This window comes from Lepisosteus platostomus, chromosome 22 (assembly GCF_059453375.1).
Source record: "Lepisosteus platostomus isolate fLepPlt1 chromosome 22, fLepPlt1.hap1, whole genome shotgun sequence".
Taxonomy (NCBI): Eukaryota; Metazoa; Chordata; class Actinopteri; order Semionotiformes; family Lepisosteidae; genus Lepisosteus; species Lepisosteus platostomus.
In genome coordinates this window covers 722,501-740,000 of record NC_142632.1, presented here as the reverse complement: position 1 = coordinate 740,000, position 17,500 = coordinate 722,501, and the positions used below count along the sequence as shown (strand labels likewise).

The 17,500-nt window shown below is 46.0% G+C and overlaps 5 non-coding genes across 5 annotated transcripts; 1 reads left to right on the top strand and 4 right to left on the bottom strand.

The window, feature by feature from the left end:
• Positions 1-5,166: 5,166 nt before the first annotated feature.
• trnam-cau (transfer RNA methionine (anticodon CAU)) lies at positions 5,167-5,239 on the bottom strand. Its single transcript has one exon. It is a non-coding gene; the product is annotated as a tRNA-Met (tRNA).
• A 2,083-nt stretch (positions 5,240-7,322) lies between these two features.
• Positions 7,323-7,394, bottom strand: trnah-gug (transfer RNA histidin (anticodon GUG)). The gene has a single exon. It is a non-coding gene; the product is annotated as a tRNA-His (tRNA).
• Positions 7,395-7,595: 201 nt separating this feature from the next.
• On the top strand, positions 7,596-7,667 carry trnae-uuc (transfer RNA glutamic acid (anticodon UUC)). Its single transcript has one exon. It is a non-coding gene; the product is annotated as a tRNA-Glu (tRNA).
• A 5,282-nt stretch (positions 7,668-12,949) lies between these two features.
• LOC148642513 (U4 spliceosomal RNA) lies at positions 12,950-13,091 on the bottom strand. Its single transcript, XR_015929431.1, has one exon. It is a non-coding gene; the product is annotated as a U4 spliceosomal RNA (small nuclear RNA).
• Positions 13,092-13,818: 727 nt separating this feature from the next.
• Positions 13,819-13,900, bottom strand: trnas-cga (transfer RNA serine (anticodon CGA)). The gene has a single exon. It is a non-coding gene; the product is annotated as a tRNA-Ser (tRNA).
• Positions 13,901-17,500: the final 3,600 nt, after the last annotated feature.

Genomic DNA, 17,500 nt, shown 5'->3' with positions numbered 1-17,500 from the left:
ATCCAGCACTGAGCGTAAAAAGATGAGTCAAAGTAACGTCTAATCGGATTCGTTTCCTTAGAGCTGGTTCAGAGTTTGCTCAAGAGTTTACCCAGTGCGCATTGATTCGTCGAATATACGTATATTCACGGCGAAAATACGGCTATACGTATATACGTCGCCTCGACGTATAATCAACGTCGAATTGCAACCGTAAAATCGACGACATTAATAAACGCATATATAACGTCGAAAACACATCTAACACAGTGCCTGAGGCTTTTTACTGTACGTATCATGTGTGCCGCAACTAGGAGTATACGGCTCTCTGCACAGTGTACGAAGTAAATTATTTTCGCAGTAATTAATTTACACGTGTATAATAAATATAGTAAATATAATAAATTAATTACTGCGAAAATAATTTTCTTCGTAAATCCTGCAATCCAGATGATTGGGGCATTGGTGCATGGCTACAGTCTGTGCTAGGAACATGGAGAGGGTCTCTGGTTCAATACATATTTGTGGGTCTGGTATTATTCGTTATGATCATATCGTTAATATCCTGTTTGAAAAACATGTGGACTAAAGCTGCTGCTTCTGTGCTAATTGTACGCCCTGAAGGGATCATGAAGGTCAAAAAATGGTTTCATGGGAAAGGTTCTCTTATCTAGTGGCAGAACCTGATGGGTAGAACAATATAGTTTTAAGGGGGGTTACCCTTGGGAGTGATTCCCCTAGATGCAAATGATTATTGTGGTTTGTTTGTTCATAATAAGATGTTTTGCAGGAACGGAACAAAGAGAAATTTTACAACTTCAGCTAGAATTGTTCTGCAAAACGTCACAGCTGAGGCAGGGGAACAATGTGTAGATTTTTCTAAGAGTTATTACCCAGTTGTTGACCAATCTGTTGACCAATGTTGACCAAAAAAGCCTAAGATTATGCTGGGCTCCAGCCCACAGGGATTTACCTGTGCTGTAAGAACTAATGAGTGAATAAGGAGACTGGATTCTGGTGAAAGACTTCAGGAAAAAGAAATGGTGTTCACTCAGGTGGAGGGGGCTGTACCAGGTGCTGCTGACCACTGCCACTGCTGTGAAGGTCACAGAAATGGTGCCCTGGATTCATGCTTCCCACTGTAAAAAGGTCACAAACGAACTGAGCAAAGCGCAGGAGTGATGTCTCCACAAGGACAGATGGGGATAACCTGCTTGGGACTGATGTGCACAGCCTTTTTCCTTTTTATGTAGAAGCCTGTCACCACCCCAAAAGAGGAAGAATCTAAACACGAAGCCTCTTTGTATACAAACTGGCTGAATGAAACTGATAATGAGGGGGATATGAGTAATTTGTGGTATAAATTTATAAATCATACTGTAAAGTTAAAGAAATTTAATGCATCTTGTTATATATGTGCTTTAATGCCTCATTCTACAGCCTCACCCATGCGACTTTTTATGAAATGTACTCTTTTATTAATATCACGTTAGAAGGCTTAGACGCTATCAAACAAGAATTAAGGGGAGTTAGATTAATGGTACTTCAGAACAGGTTCGTGCTGGACCTTCAAAATGCAGCATCTGGAGGAGTCTATGCTTTAGTAGGAGACTCCTGTTGTACATATATTCCAGCTAATGACTATGATTACGGAAATCTTACGCTCGCTATTCAGCATTTGAAAGAACTAAAAGACAAGGTGAATAAAGAGAGAGGCATAAAAGATACACCGGCTTTTCTCTCCTGGTTAGAATCACTGTTTGGGCCAGGGGGAATGTTTTTCTTTTAAGTTACTAACACCGATTATAGGGGCTGTGATACTTGTCTTCCTGTTTTTATGTTGCTGTATGACATGTATTATTCCAATGCTTCGAAATATGGAAATATGGTACCTAGGGGGATAAACTGTTCATCCTTCCAGTCTGGAGAATTGGCAGCTGTCTGACGTCAGTAAGTGATCCTTAAAAAATTAATAGTCCCATGACAGTGTGCATCACCAGAAAATCAATTTCAATGCATTAAAACTCTTGTTATCCTTCTGATCATTGAAGTGTCATTGCCCCAGCACTGTATACTCTTACTTTTGACGCCTGTCTGAAGTTGGATCCATTTCTAAGAATGGTGACTCACATATCCTCATGCTCAACTTTGGCTCAACCACACAAACTATGAAGATAATCATCTGCTTTTGCTCCAAGATTTATGTTACTAGGCTCTCTCCTGGGGATCCTCGTGTTCAAACATTGCCCTTATTGTGGATGATCCATGACAGAATTCAGGGAATTCAGAATTCTGATACCTCAGCTCAGATTCTGACTGGGCAGACTGTCATTGCCTGGTGTGAATGTGTGCATATCTGTTTTTGTGCATGTTCTGTGGCCTGTTGTACAGTACATCACAAATGAAAGGGAAATGGAAAACTAAAATAAGACTCAAGTGTTTTATCTTTCATTAACAGTGTTTCATTAGTATCTGTGCTAGATCCTGTCATCCACTGCTTACCATGACAGGCTCTAGCACAGGATAGCAGCTAATACATTTAAAAATCTCACTGCACAATGTTGTATATTCAAGGGCTGATCTTCTGTACTTTTTCTTTCACTTTTCATTTCCAAGAAACTCAGTCCTGCCAGGAATAATCTGAGAACAAAATCAATCTGAGTGAAAATCTAAGCAGAGGAAGATTGTTTTACAGAGTCAACAAGGTCTAATTCAAGGTCATCAGCACTAACAACATTCTCTCTGGAGACAGGCGATAAGAAAATTGAAAGTGTGTATTGTTACTGTCACGACCACCAGGCAGTCAAGACCAAAGCGTAAGCAAGCTAATCAGCCCCAGCAGCGGGTGATTATTAACAAACGCCGCCGCACGAGTTAAACCACCTCCGCACACTCACTGTGCGGTGCGCACTGCTATTTAAACCATCTTCACCTGCTTCCCACTGCTCGGTATTGAGTCTACTCCTTGAGAGCTCTACCTGGCGTTTTTCCCCGTACCTCGTTTATTCTGGATTTTGGATTCCCCTTCTGCCTTTTCAACTTTGCACCTCGCCTCTCGCCTCGGACTGTCTGCTACCGGAGAACTTCCTGGATTACGACTTGCCTTTCGCCTTTTGACTACGACCTTGCCTCTCGTTTTGGTTTGTTCGCCTGCCTCATCTATCACCCGTGCCTGCGTCTGCACATGGTCCGTGTATCTTCCCACCAGGGATTCCTAACAGTTACATAACAGCAGAGACTATGAGTTATGCTATCATGAGAGTGGTGATGGATTTTTTTCATTGCTTAGTTTTGCAGGTTCTGTACATTTGAACATTCAAAGTGACTAAAGTAAAGGAGTTTTCCCTTTTTACCACATAATTCCCAAAGATCAACACTAATAGAAAGCCTAATTCCAGCCAAGATTCAATTACTGTCTCTCAGGCATCCCAGCAGTGGATTTCATGACTTCAGACAGCCATCTTTATCAGTGGAGAACTCAATGCTCTGAGGTTTACTGGCAGAGTCTCACACTGGGTAATATGTTGGTAAATAATGTCCTATGGAATTCTACTATTGATAAATTCTACTATGGAACTGCGATGTGTCCTGAAAAAATATTCTATGATAGTGGTACAGTCCATCACACCCCACCTACAGCCTTTAAAAGAGAAAAAAAAAATTCTGATATTATGGTGGAAAAAGAGCCCTGGAATCTTTGTAGAAGGACAAAAGATGGAAAGAATGGGCAGTGTAACCATGGCGAAGAGAAGGGAAATATTGGAGAGAGCTTTTTTCATACACTTTTTATCATTGTTTTTCCAGCCCAACAATGATCAACAAATATGGGCAGGCATCCTGTGCCAAATCCAATCTACCTTTCTTCCAAGCATACAGGAATGTCAGTGAATTAAATATTGACATATGAAAATACCCAAAAATATGCAATCACACATATGCAGTTTGAGCAAACATAAGACAATACCCAAGTACCACAAACTACCAGGCATCATTAGCAGTTCAGGTGGGGAGCTGTGTCAGCATGCGTAGGCTGCAAAGGAACAAGTAATAGGTCTATTCCATGCTTAAAAGAGAAGAAAGAAAACACAACATTTCAGCCGTGGAGCCCTCACACCTGAAGAAGGCTCCACGGCCGAAACGTTGTGTTTTCTTTCTTCTCTTTTCATCTAGTGTCATTAGCCAGTTCCTGTCAAAATAAAATAGAAATGGATAACATTCTAGAGAGAGTTTGAAATACCAAGGTACAATTTAAACCATATTTCTTCCACTACAACCACAATATTTTGGAGAGCCTATTTTCGCTGAGCCTAACTGTTCTGGCATGCCCGTTAGCCTCCGTCCTGCTTCAGCAATGAATGCAACGGGGCACATTCTGAGGGAGATGCAGTCAATCAGGTTGCAGGAAAACCACGCTATGCTTTTTTTTGAGATCCTGAAAAGGACAGAGGGGCCATGTATATGTGTGCAGCTGGATATGTAATTGCAGGTGGCGTAGCAAATTCTGCTGAAGCCCCACTGCCTGGTGTGGACGGTAGCTGTGCATGTTGCAGCAGAATTGTGCATGTGAGATCAAGGGGGCATGTCATGTGTTTGAGCACTTCACTCCCTTCCGGAAGAGTCCCAAAAATTTGTAAGTTCTTTGGATGACCTGTGGACCGATCTTTCACGATGAAGAATTCCTTAAGAAGAATAGATCTCAGCCCTCCATCCCAATGCCTCCATCTCAAAACAGCAACCTCCCACTGCCCTTAGTCTGCAAGGCAGTCCTTTCAAGTGCAATGATGACGCCGGGACCTTCGTTGCCTATTGTATGAGCTGAACTTTTGTGCTCATCAATTCAACGCTCTTTCCATCAACTCATCTTGTCTTTTGACGCTTCGTGTTTTGTGCTCCTTTGACTATCGGCATATCGGGTGACTGCAAACACTGAAGTTCTTGCTTACGGAGTGTGGAACAGTGTTTTCAAGTGATCGCTGTTCTGTCATGTTGACGCCGAGTGAATCTTTCTTTGGCAACATAGGCAGGCTGACAGCAAAAGTAATGGCAAATTTCTTGACTTATTTCTGAATGTGAATGTTCTTTAGAAAAAGGATGCGGCGTTGCTTCTCCCCCGTGTAAAGGTCACGCATTCCAGACGTGGTTATGAGCGAACAGTTGCCGCAAGTGTTTGAAAAGAGCAAGCAGCCCTGCCCCGTGTGAGGATCAAACTCAGGACCTTCAGATGATGAGACTGACACGCTACCAACTACGCCAACGAGGCCAGCTGCGGTGCACAGCCGGAAAGTTTGCCTCATATGGATTTCAGTCGCCCGTTCCCTAATCTTTAGACGCCCTCTGCTGGATGTTGCATTTGCCTTTTGATCTCACCGATACTTTTTTGGTCTGTTTCTGTTGCGAGTCCGTTTTTCAGATCTCACCTAGCACAAGTCTCTCTGGCTGAAGTGGCCTCTCTGCTTCAGCATCGTGCCCTCACTCAGCCATTAAAAACGTCACTCGGACTTCTGACATGCTGACATGAAATGTCAAGAGAGAGTGGCGGAGACGCTTAAGGCAGAGAGAAGATGAAGAGGGGGCGTGGCTGCGAAATGATTGACAGCTGCATGACGCTCTCCATGCAAGGTGTGACCACAGGCTAAAGGACACCTTTCGGCACATCAAGCTCTAAGCACACACCTGGAGGACGTGGGAAATGATCCCGCTACCTCACGCATGCAAAGCGAGCGCTGTACCATGCAAGCTAACCCCCCTCGCTGGAGCTCATGCCTCGGTGTCGCCTAGTGCCGCTTGTTCCCCTCTTACCGGGTGCAGTTCACTGCCCTTCGTCTGCAAGGCAGTCTTGTAATTGCGGCTTTCTTGACTTATTGATGAAGGTCTGACTGGACGAGCGAATGACGCCTCTCCCCCGTCCTCAAGCTCGCTGACAGAATAAAATAGAAAGTGCTGCCGTGGCTCATTGGTTTAGGGGTATGATTCTTGCTTAGGGTGTGGGAGGTCCCGGGTTCAATTCCCAGCTGAGCCCTTGTGTGCTCTTTTTGTCCTCGTCCACAAGACTGGGAACTGATATCCACATCACCTTGCAGCATCTGCTTATGGCAAACGATGGAATGTGACTAATGACTGAACGAGCCTGGTGAATACTCATCACGTGGCACAATGAGAGCGTGCAGTCAGCTGTCCAAGGCAGCAACCTCATTGCTCGTTCAAAAGAACACGTACTGAAAACTCATCACCACTATGTCGTAAATGAGCACCGCGATCGCTTGTTGTCAGGCGTCCTTACTTGGGAAATGCAGAAGCAAAAACTGCCCTCTCTCAGCCACCGAAACGTGTGCGGCTCGCCTTGCACTCTCTGCGCCTCGCATATTTATGGAGCTGTCTGCTCTTCTTTCTGTTGAAGTACGCAAGTTACGGGGCGTACTGCAGACTATGATGTGCTCAATGACAGCTTTCAAGATTTGAAAACTATGAGCTTGAGGGCTCAAGTCGAACGAATGTGGTTGTTATGCAATTGATGATCAAACGCACATATTCTAACGATTCGTGAGAGTATGTTCTAAAGGTCCCTGGCTCGATCCCGGGTTTCGGCATTTTGTTTCATCGCTCCCTTTGTTCCTCTCTCCAGCGCCCCCTGCCTAAAATGACGCGTCCCTTTCTCAGCCCGAAACGCAAGCGATACACCAGCAACAAACCCTACAGGTTTCCGTAGTGTAGTGGTTATCACGTTTGCCTAACATGTGAAAGGTCCCAGGTTCGAGACCGGGTGAAAACAGCCCCTTCTTGCACGCTCCTGCACTTCACAGAGGTCTTGAACCACCAGTCATTTGTTCCCAATGTATTTCCGGTGCCTTCATGCACTCTTGTACCAAACGCACGTTCCTTCTGTATGCGGAGCCGATCATTTGCAATTGGGCTGTGCCGACAGATCAGGACGAGCTCTGTCGGCTCAAAAGCAGCGCAGGACCTGCAAGAACAACAGAAAGATTAGCATCCAGTGGGGGCTTCTTAGTGAGCCCAAGATCTCATCAAGAATCGGCTCCAGCAACAGGGCTGGACGCATTGTTCCATACTCCGACCACTCTCGGTGTAAACAAGTCCCTCCTGGTCTCTGCTTGAATTGCACTTTCCTGCGTTTGCTTTGGTGTAACTGGCTTCCCCTGCATGGGCGAATGTGAAGAAGATCCTTAGTAAGTCATTGAAGAAACCCGAGAAGAGGTCGGAGTGGTCCCTGTCGTTCATCAACGATCCAGTCAGGCAGTACTCCTCTGTAAAGCGCCGTTCGTTCACATCAATTGGCTTTTTTTTGCCTTCATTCGTGCAAGTAGTAAAAGCAGACGCCCCTATTCTGCCGTGACCCGGATTCGAACCGGGGTTGTTGCGGCCACAACGCAAAGTACTGACCACTATACGATCACGGCGAGTTACCGATACACACATGGCAGGGCGGAAAAGGCTGTGCTCTCTTCGTGTGACATAATTCGGGAAAGTCCTGACGTTGCATTTCAACTGAGCCCCAGTATACATCGACCCTTCGACACTCTGAGTGACAACTCTCTTGCGTGTTTTCTCATATTTATGTAGTTTGCTTGCATGATGCCCGGAACAACAGGGTTGTGCACTCCCATATGGTCTAGCGGTTAGGATTCCTGGTTTTCACCCAGGCGGCCCGGGTTCGACTCCCGGTATGGGAACGTGTCAATTTTGCCTCCTGCTTTCCAAAAGATCAGCACTGTGTACGAAGGAGCCGCATTAAAACTACTCAACGTGCAAAACGTGCGAGAAGAGGGGGCGCTTGTTTCCAGCCGAAACTTCTCGCGTGTGAGACGAGCTGACCATCGCTGCAGGAGGTGGGAGGGTCACTCTGGTAGACAGGGCTGACCTTCGGCAATAGGATTTATACTCTCCAAGATGATATTTGCACTTTCTGGAGAGGCGATTTTCTCCACTTCAGTAGCCCGATTTCGTCGATTGCGTGGAGAGGGCTGTAGAATGTGACGCCGCCTTTCCTGCTCCGTCCATGACAGGCGTGCTGGTCTCTGGAGAGAGAGCACGGTCTATCAGCGCACTCCAATAAAGGCACTGGAAGCAGCTGAATCGCATTGGCGAAGCTCAGCGCTGGGCCGCTGAGCACATCTTACCACAGTTTCCGTAGTGTAGTGGTTATCACGTTCGCCTCACACGCGAAAAGTCCCCGGGTGGAAACAGACTTCTTTTGTCGCCACGCACAAAAGGGGATTGGGGATTCACCTAGCGCTGTGATCGAACAGACCCACTCACCTCTTAGTGTGGCGGGATCTGCACAGTGCATGTCGCAGCGCATCCTTCTTTCACTTCAATGCACGTCCTGATGTACCCCGGTCTCGCGCGTGACAGGTGGAGACAGGTGACAGGTCCGCGTGACAGGTCCTATACTAACGAGGAAGACATCGCTCTCTCCGACCCCCGGCATCGTGGCCCGACCCACCGTGCTGGAAGCCGACTCGTGCTGTGATTCCTTTACGGAGCAGAAATGACAACCGAGGAGCCGAGAGATCATTTCAGCATTTCGCGTCTGAACGGAAAACACAAACGACCAACTCGGAATGACTTCCTTTGACGCTTATCAAAGCGTTCTTTGTGCATCGAACAGACCCACTCACCTCTTAGTGTGGCGGGATCTGCACAGTGCATGTCGCAGCGCTCCCTGCTTTCACTTCAATGTGCTTCCTGATGTCGAGTCGTGTGCCGTGCGGAGGCTCTGAAAGCGAGAGCAATGAAAAGGTGCACGACGCTGTGTTAGAAAATAGAGAAGTGAAAGGCAGTTCTTTCTCTAAGGAGGTAAAAGAAAAGCTACTCCTCGTCGGAGAAATCGAACCCCGGTCTCCTGCATGACAGGCGGGGATATTTGCCACTATACTAACGAGGAAGACATCGCACGTTCCGACCCCCGGCATCGTGTCCCGACCCAGCGTGCTGGAAGGCGACGCGTGCTGTGATTCCTTTACGGAGCAGAAATGACAACCGAGGAGCCGAGAGATCATTTCAGCATTTCGCGTCTGAACGGAAAACACAAACGACCAACTCGGAATGACTTGCCTTTGACGCTTTTCAAAGCGTTCTTTGTGCACGACGACTGCGCCGCCTAGCAGATACAAATGGGTTGTACAACTTTGAAGTAGCAAATGGAAGAGGGCTAAGCCCCCTCTCTTTTAGCCCAGGTTCGATCTGTCTCCCAGACTCACCAGGTGCACGCACACACACACACCCGTGCCGTTGAAGTGCTCTGCTTCATTTCTAAGGGCAACTCAACATTCACTCCTACCCCGAGTGCAGAAAAGACAGCGTCTGCAGCAACAGCAGCTCAGGTCTCTGCCCATCTCCTCTGCTCTGCGCCTCCTGCGGAGTGGAGTCCTGCCTGGAGCTGTGTTTGCAGGCGGCGGCTCCCCGCGCCCTGTCTGTGCGTCGTGAAATTAATTAATAACGTTAATAAATTTATAAAGTAAAGTTATAAATTAGAAATTAATAACGATATAATTATATTCATGTACCGCAACACAAGAATAGTACACACTGTACATTGTCTGTCGATAATGTTTCTGTAGTGCTTTTTCAGCACTCAGCATGTGACTGTGCTGGTGGTGCTGTGGGTTAGGTTCCTGACTTCCATGTCACACGGTCTATGATTGAATCCCATAGAACTATGACTTCATTATTTAACAAACATTTCTTTGAAAAAATGAAACGTTTCCCTTGGTCAGAGATTAAATAAAACCTCACTTTTTTTGAGGTTTTACTGTGCAGAGTGAGGTTTTACCTCACTTTTTTTGAGCAGAAGGTTTACTGTGACCTGAGAAGGGCCGGCATCCAATCACGGTGGTACACACACACGCTCTCACTCATCTGAGCTACACGGCTACCAAGATGATCTCGGGTGCGCCGAGCTGGTACGGAACATATTGAACTGATCGACGGCGAATTGTCTCTCAGACAGGCTTTTCACCTCTTAGCTCCCTGACTGACAGTGATCAGCTAGGTAGTGAAACAGTCAGCTGCTTCTAAGCCTTAAACAGCTGCATCTCGGCGCTTCCACGGAGAGATGATTTGAAAGCCGAACATCGCCCATTGGGAACACCTTACTATCACTAGTTTAAGAGACTCTTAAGGTCTTGCAGAGGTGCCTGTCTAATAGCATGCGCTTTGCAAGCTATAGGTGTTTAGGCTGAGGCAGAATGCCTGTTAACAAAATGTTTTTCTAAAGGTGTGTCTAAGTGGCTGCAAAAGGACAACACTCCTGGGGCGCCGTGGCTCAGCTCCTGCACTTGATTATAATGCCGTTACGTGTCGAAGCAGTAATTTACGTCATCCTACCACTGCAACACGGGGAATAGAGAGAAATGAGCACACGCTACGAATCGTCTCAATCACTCCCTAGAGTCGTAAGGCGCATTGAAGGGTGCACCCCCATCATTAATCGTTGCGCCTCTGTGAAAGGAAAGCTCTTGGGCAGTCTTTGAAACAGCTCGGATGAAACACTTGATTGCTTCCATGTGCATCTGGAGCCCACTTCTTATTTTCACTTCACGCCGCCCAAAGCATTTCTAAAACAGGAGATTCGCGTTTGGGAATGCGCCCTGCCCTACAAATAAAACAGGTCTACGGCTCTGAAACCTGCTCCACGGAAAACAGCTCTGTTGCGCTTTTGATCAAAGGGAGATTCGCTGTTCTTACTTTTTGATGACATAACACCCAAAGGGGCTTCTTTGGAGCTGGATTCCAACCAGCATCCTTAAGTTTCTTGGCGGTATCCTTTACAGTCCTCTGTTCGGTCGACAAGGGACTGAAGGGGGCAGCTTTCCTCACACATACAGTGCAATGTACTGTAGTGTTCCCCTTCATTGAATTCGCAGTTCTGCATCAGACCTCTAACTCGTTTCCTTAGCTTGGATTTAAGTCACGAAGCAGGCTTCTACTGTATAAACTTCTAGAGGAATCACAAACTATTTGAGAGGCCACCATCCCAGGGGGACCTGACAAAGTCTATCCCTAAACACCTAGCGCAGTCTCTCGAGAGACTGTCAAAAATCGCTTTCTCTGTTTGCGTTGCAAGTAAGTGAAAACGCGGTCTCAAACCAGAGCTACTTGGCAGCAGCGGCACGTAAATACCGTTACTGTTACTGCTCGATACCGACGTTAGCCTACTATACCATGTTCAGCCACCGCTAGAAAATGTACGGCTCTAGAACCAGAGCAAACGACAGAAGGGCCAACGCCGAACAGGCACACGTGTCAGACATGGAGCGCGACGAGGATGGGATTCGAACCCATGCGTGAAGAGCACAATGGATTAGCAGTCCATTGCCTTAAACACTCGGCCACCTCGTCGACGACACTGGGCTGTCCAGACATGGGTTGGCGCACTCCAGATGATCTTTTTCTTTTTTTTCCCTCATACTCGAGGGTCATTTTCCTGTTCCACATGCGATTTCAACATTTTCCTTGGGAGATGTCAAGCCAGCAAGCCACTGCTGTGGTTCAGTGGCCAGTGTGGAGTTCAGTGGCCCTGTTGTACACAGAAAGCACATTGAGCTCCTTGGACATGAAAAGTTCCAGATAAAAGCCATTTGTCACCCTTTCTCTTGGTGTTGATGTTGCTATTGTATGTAAAGGTGGCAACTTGCTCAGCGAGCAGGCGGAGCACACACCGAATGCAGATGTGTCTGAGTGGTGTGTCCAAGTGGCTGCAAAAGGACAGCCCTCCCGGGACGCCGTGGCTTAGTTGCTTAAGGCGCCTGTCTAGTAAACAGGCGACCCTGGCTCCGATTCCCAGCGGTGCCTTTTTTGTTCTGTCTTCTCGAACAGAACTGGTCATTATGGACAACTGCCTACGGCTAGACTTAATTAAATGCAAGCATTCATTTCCTGTCATGAACGACTTGTTTTTCTTAAAATGGATGCAACTTGCAAAACATGAAATACAAACCTTGCTAATCAGCGCTAGCGGCTGGCAAAAAAAAAAGAAGTCAGCAATGTTTTTTTTCTTTAACCTTAACCCTGCTAACGGAGACGAGTTAATCGACCGAGTCTATGCAGCTTAAACGGTGCGGAAGTCGGGTTCTTAGCTGAAAGGGTGGTAAATCACGCTCACCCCAGTCCTTAATCTTTTAAAGAGGATACAAAATTGAACCTAGTCGCCACATCACATACATCCTGTTCAATGATAAAAAGGTAACATCTATCCTCGCTCCAGAGTAAATCTCACGTTGAGGGCATATTTTTTTTCACTTAAACCGTGAGTCGGGCTCGGCTGCACAGAGGACAGAGCAGAGCAATGAGGTCACGGGGACAGGGGAGTCACACGCTGGCGGTTTGAATACGCGGAAGATCACTGAGGGATCCACAGTATATGGACCCTCTGTGCGCCATCAGTCCGCACTCCGGACTCTGAATCCTTTCCCCGGAGTAAATCTGTTACATTGAAAGAATGCTTCTCGCAGGTTAAAAGAGGGACCCTTGTTAATTGGAGAAATCAATGATTTCGAATGAATTCTGTATGCTTTAAAATACAGCTATACACAGAAAACATGCAGGACACTGGTCATGATGTTTCCCGAGCCGAAACACTCTTTTCAAATTGTCAAAGGTTTGCTTTGCGAACGCTGCAGGACATCGCACAATCTCTTTTGAACGGGGACAAACGATTTCTTAGGGGGCGCAGTAAGTACAGACGTTTAAAAAGCTCCACTCATGCCGACGATGCAGCATGAAGAAGCGCAACCTAACGTTTGACAGACAAAAGCCGGGCGCCGCTACAAGCAATACGAAACCAAACTGACAGCACACGGCGTTTCGCGCTGACTCAAAAGTGATCTCGACAGACGCTGTTCTCTGCATAACGCTGAAAGAGCTAAAGAGCGTTTCTGTTGAGACGTAACAAGCTCTTTCTTTCTACCATGATGTCACCATGACAAAATCTGTCTTTAAACACCTTGCTCAGTCTCTGACGAGACTGTCAAAAATTGCTTTCGCCGATTGTATTGCAAACCGGTGGAAGCGGGGTATTGGGAAAAGTTTTCAACTAGCAATAATCGCGCCTCGGCTAAACCTCACAGGCTACGATACTGCCACTGCGCAAAGCTGACGGTTGCCAGGCAACCGCGGGGATCCTATGGAAATCGTTATCGATCGTCTCATGGCATGTCGTTGCTGTAACGCTTCATATTTGTCGTCTTCTTCTTCTAGCTTGAGGTTTTGAAGAATTTCATGACAGACAAGGGCTCCGTCGGGAACAAAGGGCGTTGTGAGAAAACCGTTGCTTATTTTCAGCAGCAGAAATACAACCCTTTAAATACAAGATTACAGAACAATGACGAAGGGCATGCCGGGAGGAACTCATGCACTACAGAGGAAAGGGGGCGGGCACGTACAGTTCACATTCAAGCCACAAGTACTCTTCTCGGATGTTGCACAAACAAATCCTAACGTCATGAAAGCGTGATGCAATTTCTGTGGCTACATTTGTTGCACGTCATGCACAGTAAGAGTGTTTCTAACACCAAATAAAAAGTCAACAATTAGCGAACACGCCTTCTCCTCAGTTAACCCACTGAAACCCTTGCTGTTAACAGTTCTTTACTGCGTGCTTTACGAGCACCTACATATCATGTCGGTTCTTTCAGCTTTATTCATTAGGTTTTCAAAGGCATAAGTAGAGCACCAGAGGTGCGAACGCAAAATGTGTGGTTATCTGAAGAATTGATTTCCATGGCAGCGGGGCCAAGCGATTTAGCATTTCTATAGTACCAGGAAAGGAGAAGCGACACTTCGCCTTTGCCGCGCAGGCACAAGGCGACGTGCGGCAGACGCCGTAGTCGGCAGGATTCGAACCTGCGCAGGGAGTCCCCAACGGATTTCGAGTCCATCGCCTTAACCACTCGGCCACGACTACAGCGAGCTCGCCGCCGCCGCATTCCTCCTATAATCTAACACGGAGTGCGAGGTGGCTGCGGAAACTTTTTCAAAGTCGCTCTCCGTTAAAAAAAATAAATACCTTTCACAAAATACGTGCCGGCAGACAGACACGCCTCAGAGGGTTTAAGGCTGGCTTCACGTTCAAATGCTAAAGTCTCCCCGTCCGGATGTCAAAATGCAACTTTGGCAGACAGAAAAAACATCAACAAACCACAAATGTGGACAAGGATTTTACAAGCTGCACCACACTGCACTTTCAAAAGCATTTACATTCCTATTAGACGCAGGAATTTCCTTTGATTTGCGCGCTTACGAACGCCATGGAAAACGAAACAAAACAAAAGCCCTCAGCTCCTGCACTTGATTATAATGCCATTACGTGTCGAAGCAGTAATTTACGTCATCCTACCACTGCAACACGGGGAATAGAGGGAAATGAGCACACGCTACGAATCGTCTCAATCACTCCCTAGAGTCGTTAGGCGCATTGAAGGGTGCACCCCCATCATTAATCGTTGCGCCTCTGTGAAAGGAAAGCTCTTGGGCAGTCTTTGAAACAGCTCGGATGAAACACTTGATTGCTTCCATGTGCACCTGGAGCCCATTTCTTATTTTCACTTCACGCCGCCCAAAGCATTTCTAAAACAGGAGATTCGCGTTTGGGAATGCGCCCTGCCCTACAAATAAAACAGGTCTACGGGTCTGAAACCTGCTCCACGGAAAACAGTTCTGTTGCGCTTTTGATCAACGGGAGATTCGCTGTTCTTACTTTTTGATGACATAACACCCAAAGGGGCTTCGTTGGAGCTGGATTCCAACCAGCATCCTAAAGTTTCTTGGCGGTATCCTTTACAGTCCTCTGTTCGGTCGACAAGGGACAGAAGGGGGCAGCTTTCCTCACACATACAGTGCAATGTACTGTAGTGTTCCCGTTCATCGAATTCGCAGTTCTGCATCAGACCTCTAACTCGTTTCCTTAGCTTGGATTTAAGCCACGAAGCAGGCTTCTACTGTATAAACGTCTAGGGGAATCACAAACTATTTGAGAGGCCATCATCCCAGGGGGAACTGACAAAGTCTATCCCTAAACACCTAGCGCAGTCTCTCGAGAGACTGTCAAAAATCGCTTTCTCCGTTTGCGTTGCAAGTAAGTGAAAACGCGGTCTCAACCCAGAGCCACTTGGCAGCAGCGGCACGTAAATACTGTCACTGCTCGATACCAACGTTAGCCTACTATACCATGTTCAGCCACCGCTAGAAAATGTACGGCTCTACAACCAGAGCAAACGACAGGATGGCCAACGTCAAACGTGTCAGACATGGAGAGCGACGAGAAAGGGATTCGAACCAATGCGTGCAGAGCACAATGGATCAGCAGTCCATCGCCTTAACCACTCGGCCACCTGAAAACCGTCTTTAAACCGTTCCGTCTTCAGGGTGAGGGGGGCGCTCACCCTGAGGTCTGTGCGGGTCCCAATGCCCCAGCATAGTGACGGAGACGCTGTGTTGTAAAAGGGCGCTGTCTTTTGGATGAGATGTAAAACCGAGGTCTCAGTGCTCTGTGGTCATTTAAAATGACCACCAAAACCTTTGACAAATGCTCTTGGTAATTGATGGTCTTCAATAATGCTTCTCCTTTAGGTACATTTTAAATCAGCTGAAAAATGCTGTGAAATGGGGGGGCACTTCAGGCCAGTGTAGGATTTGGGTTACAAGAACCATGAAACTGCACGAGAAAGCCCGTACACTGAATTACACGGCTTTCTATTCAAAGGAGGACAAAAGAAATTCCCTGAGTTTAATTTTTTGCAGCACAGAGAGGAGCACTGTCTTGAGGCCGGTTAGCTCAGTTGGTTAGAGCGTGGTGCTAATAACGCCAAGGTCGCGGGTTTGAGCCCTGTACGGTCCAGGTCCCTGTTTGTAAAACAGGCAAATGATTATCTCAGGGGCCCATTCCTCATTCTCAAGACACATGTATGCAGTATGTACACCGTGCATTGAGCAATAGGGACTGAATACACCAAAGGTAAGGTTAGAAGTCATTCTGAGGTGCCACATCTGAGGGATACAGCTAGGCATCCGAAATGGAGGGTTTGAGACCCTTCAGGAGTACTGCATCCTTTGAGACCGACCCGTGCATGTTAAACAAATGATCATTTCTTTCGGCATTAGGGACTAAATATACTAAACATATGATGCTAAAATGTTATTTTCACATATATTAATGTAATAAATGATTGCTTATGCTTTATAAACAAATCTAATTAAAATAAAAGCTTAAGTTTTGTATTTATCTTGTACCATAGAACATGATTTTCTTTGTATTTGAAGCCCACAAAGTGTCCAAATGATGCACTACATGATATAAGGAAGATTATCACATGCATATCGGTATTATCTTTCTTATGAAAATGCATTCCTTTCATTACCTTTTACTTTTTAAAATGAACTCAAATTGTGTATAATGTAATAATTTAAGTAGAATAGATTCAGGTAGGAAATATAGAGTCATGATGTTTATGGCTGACATCATTTCACATGGGTGAATTTTAAGCTAAGAAATAAAAACATTTACAATGAAGATACCATTGCTTAATTTTAAATGCCTTTAAAAAATAAATACCTCCTGAGAATAATTTGCCACTCCCAGATCCTTGGTAAGGTACTGTTTGAATCCAATCAGGAGAGGAGCATCCAGGGAGTGCTTTCTATAGAGTCCAGCTTGGGCCACTCTCTTCCGGCCTGCTGATACTTTTTAACTACTCAGGGCCTGTAAGGATATAAAACACCGGTTTAAACATTTTATACCTATAAGACAAATTAGAATTTTAGTAAAAAATAGATACATCTGAAAAATAAAAAGTCTTACTGCTGATAGAGTTCTTCAGAGCTCACATCTTCCCCTTCCTTATCCGCTTCTGTTTCAGTTTCTAGAGCAGCCTCTGGCATCTCTTCCTCCTGGACAGCGGCCTCTTGCTCAGGGCCGCTGGAATGCAGGTAGATTCTTTTCAACATGCTTTTACATAATATGTTGTAACAATGATTTCAAAAAGAAACTACAGAAGCCTTACAGATTAAAAATATCTCACCTTGCCAATGTGTCTTCAGGCTTCCCATGTACAAAAAGGCCCAAGGACTCTAGCAGTCTTACAACCACTATCCTGTTTGCCTCACCAGACACGATCTCTATTCTGTGGTAATCCACGATGACCCCGTTCTTCAGGTGATTCATCATGTCCTCCCTCGCCTGTTGAGAGGCCATCCTGATCTTTTCTGCCGTGGCGTGCTTCATACACGCCCTCTTCAAGTGAGCAGGAAGCTGATCAAGAGTATTCAGGCACATCTTGCACACCAGGGGAATCCTCGCGGGTTTCCTTTGAAAATAAATAATACCATCTGTGTATAGAAACAAGCTAAGACTGATTTCTTAAATTATCCTTAATTTTCTCTCTCATAGTTTGAGCATAATGATTTTATTGCATTTATATAAGAATTGCTCATTGCTCCTAAATAAATAATGGTTTCATAAAAAAGTGAACACTTACTTGGTCTCAGTCACAGACTTTCCAATAGAAGC